Source organism: Carlito syrichta, unplaced genomic scaffold (genome assembly GCF_000164805.1).
Source record: "Carlito syrichta isolate Samal-C Ts95f unplaced genomic scaffold, Tarsius_syrichta-2.0.1 Scaffold307152, whole genome shotgun sequence".
In the NCBI taxonomy this organism is placed as follows: domain Eukaryota; kingdom Metazoa; phylum Chordata; class Mammalia; order Primates; family Tarsiidae; genus Carlito; species Carlito syrichta.
In genome coordinates, this window is record NW_007251248.1 from 78,104 (window position 1) to 81,613 (window position 3,510).

Sequence of the window (3,510 nt, forward strand, 5' to 3'; positions counted from 1 at the left end):
GCCACTGCACTCCAGTCTGGATGACAGAGTGAGACTCCAACTCAAAAAAAAAAAAAAGTACTTGATTCCAGCAGGGCTCTGGGCTCAGGATATACAAGCCTGCCTCTGAATGGGGCAGGACTGAGCTGGAAACTTGGCCCCACAGACCGGAATGGTGAGTCACCCTGACCCTTCCGGTTCATGGCCTCTTGTAAGGCTGTGTACTCCTCGATAGCTCAGGCCATCAAGGAAGTGGCACAGGTTGGAGAGGACAGTGGCAGCCTCTGTCCCTACCTGACCAGCTGCTCCAAATCAGGCCTCTGTCCCCAAGGGGAGGCAATGAGAGCTTGCTGGAGACTTAGGTAGTGATTCTGGGTTTTTGGGTTTTTTTTGAGTCAGGGTCTCTCACTCTGTTGTCCAGGCTGGAGTGCAGTGGCACGCTCACAGCCACAACAGCCTCAACATCCTGGATTACAGAACTGCACTACCACACCTGGCTAATTTTTTTTATTTTTTGTAGAGATGAGGTTTCACTATGTTGCCCAGGCTGGTATCCAACTCCTGGGCTCAAGCAATCCAACTGCCCTGGCCTCCAAAGGGTTGGAATTACAGGCATGAGCCACCACACCCAGTCAGCAGTTCTGGGTTTTTGTTTGGTTTTTGATTTTTGTTTTTTTGGGTCAGGGTCTTGCTCTGTCACCCAAGCTGGAGTGCAGTGACACGATCACAGCTACCGCAGCCTTGACCCGCTGGGCTCAGGCAGTCCTTCCCCCTCAGCCTTCCAAGTAGCTGGAACTACAGGCGCGCTAATTTTTTTTTTTTTTTTGTAGCGATGAGGTTTGCCATGTTGCCCAGGCTGGTCTAGAATTCCGGGGCTCAGGCAAAGTGCTGGGATTATGGGCGTGAGCCACCGCACCAGACCAATTCTGGTTTTTTGAGATAGTCTTCTTCTGTCACCCAGGCTGGAGTGTAATGGCGCAATCATAGATCACTGCAGTCTAGAGTTCCTGGGCTCAAGCGATCCTCCTGCCTCAGCCTCCCAAGCTGCTCATGCTACAGGCTTGCACCACCATGCCCAGCTAAATTTTCTATTTTTTGTAGAAACGTCGTCTCACTATGTTGCCCAGGCTAGTTGAACACTCTTGGGCTCAAGTGATCCTTCTGCCTCAGCCTCCTGAGTAGCTGGGACCACAGGTGTACACCACCATGCCTGGAAGACAGCAATTCTGAGGTCTGCTCTGAATGATGACTGCAGGACTCTTTCCCAAGGTCTGGCCAGCAAAAAAGAATGCTAGACAACCTCCTCCTCCATTCCAGAGCCAGCCAATGAGACCTGAAGTAGGGCTTACTTGTATGTTTCACTCTGAGAATTTCATGAAAGTAACAGGTCTCTCCAGACTCCTTCAGAGCCAATACAGGTGCCCTGCAGCCAAGTATCTCTGTCCCCAGCTTGTCCAACCCCCAGGAACTATGGTGTCCAGAGTCCCCACAGTCCCTATAGTGTTGAGAAACTCCATACCAGGGAGGCAGCTAAGTATTCACTAAAGTGCCCCCTTACCCCTATCCCAAGTTGGCTTTTATAAACTCTGTCAGTCAAAATCTGAGCTCCAAACCGGGTACAATGGCTCATGTCTGTAATCCCAGCATTTTGGAAGGTCAAGACAGGAGAATCTCTTGAGGCCAGGAGTTCAAGACCAGCCTGGGCCACATAGCAAGACCCCATCTCTACATAAAATGAAAAAATCAGCTAGATGTGGTGACACATGTCTGTAGTCCCAGCTAATTGGGAGGCTGAGGTGGGAGGATCACTTGAGCTCAAGAGTTTGAGGCTGCAGTGAGCTATGATCACACCATTGCACTCCAGCCTAGGTGATAGAGTGAGGCCCCGTCTCAAAAACAAATTAAAAAATCTAAGCCCCAAAGCCTGAGGGCCAGGAGGGAGCTGTGTATGTTATTGACCAACTCTTGCACCAGAACGCTCTGCCAGGGGGTCAATGTCCTCTGAGCAGCTCAGCCTGATGTCCTCTTGGCCCAACACGGTCTTCTGAGCCTCCCCAGGAGGGTTCCAAGGCCAGATAAGTGAGTATGGGTCAAAGGGGCCCCAGAGGAAGGCGAGGACGCCTAAGATAACACCCACAGGGCTGTGGACAGGCCTGCCCTGTGACGCATATTGCTATCCCTCCCAAGTGCCTACAACCAGAATCTCCAGCTCAGAGGCCAGAGTAGCTCCTGGAAGGAATTGTAGGCTGGGGGTAGGGGGGTAGGGAGTCGATTCCTCCGGGGCCTCTGGGCATCCTCTTCACATTTCTGCAAACCATCACAGCTCTTGTCTATTATGTTCTGCTATTTCTTTTACTATTACAATTGGGGGAGAAAAAAACAACAACAACCATGGGTAAATCTGCCAACACAAGGCCTGCAAATCACCAAAACAATCATGATGGCTTCCGTTTATTGAGCACCAGCTACTGTGTCACACGATCTTCATACGTGTTCATCATGGCACTGAACTCTAAACCGTTGCTAGAAGTGTCCTCTGCAAAAGTCACCTGCCTGGAGAAGGCTTCCCCGACCATGCCGGCCAAAGTGCTGTGTCAGAGGGGTTCACATGGCTCCCTCGTGGCTTATGTCCCTTTGTGAAATGTTCTACCTATTCAGTGATTTATTTAACCATGTCTGTTGTCTGTCCCTGCCGTGAACTCTAAAGAGGGATCCCAGGCCGGGTGTGGTGACTCATGCCTGTAATCCCAGCACTTTGGGAGGCGGAGGCGAGAGGATTGCCTGAACCAAGGGGTTCGAGACCAGCCTGGGCAAACTGGTGACACCTCGTCACTACAATAAATCGAACGATTAGCTGGGAGTGGTGGTACGTGCCTGTAGTCCCAGTTACTTGAAAGACTGAGGCGGAAGGATCGCCTGAGCCTAGCAGGTCGAGGTTGCAGTGGCCATGAGTGTGCCACTGTACTTCAGCCTGGGTGACAGAGACTATGGCTCAAAAAAGCCCTGGCAGATGGCTCCGTGTGGTCCCCAGTCCTTGGTCCTGAACTGCTGCATTCATTGTCGCTACAGTCATATCTTAGCCCCTACTCCACGGAACCACAATTCCTGCCCCTCCAACCCTTCTCTGGCAGCCCCTGTGGTGAGAATGAGAGATGTTTAGAGGCCAGAGGTCTGTGCAAGCCACACAGGCCCATGCTTGGGAGAGGCCAAACTTGGGTATGAATACCAGGAGAGGGTGGCTGCAGGAGGGACTCAGCTCCGGGATTGCTGGAATGGGAGAGGGAGCCGATGCCTTGGGCCAGCTTGGCCCAGTGCCAGTCCAGGAGATGGATTCCACAGAATCTTTGCAACAAACCAATCATGACCCCCATCTGATGGCTGACAAGGCTGAGGCTCAGAGAGGGGCTCTGACTTACTCAAGGTCACACAGCTAGGAAGGGACAGAGCCAGGACTTGAACTTAAGACAGTCTAAAGAGTGGGACAGTCGGGCTCGATGGCTCAGCCTGTAATCCCGCGCCTTTGGGAGGCTG

At 52.1% G+C, this 3,510-nt stretch overlaps 1 protein-coding gene across 1 annotated transcript in view; it reads right to left on the reverse strand.

Moving 5' to 3' along the window:
• Positions 1-2,738, reverse strand: part of MARCH2 (membrane associated ring-CH-type finger 2) — a 19,056-nt gene extending 16,318 nt beyond the window's left edge. The window contains exon 1 of the mRNA XM_008063939.2: positions 2,719-2,738. The gene's annotated coding sequence lies outside the window, so the exon portion shown is untranslated. The remainder of the gene's footprint in view (positions 1-2,718) is intronic.
• Between the last annotated feature and the right edge of the window lie 772 nt (positions 2,739-3,510).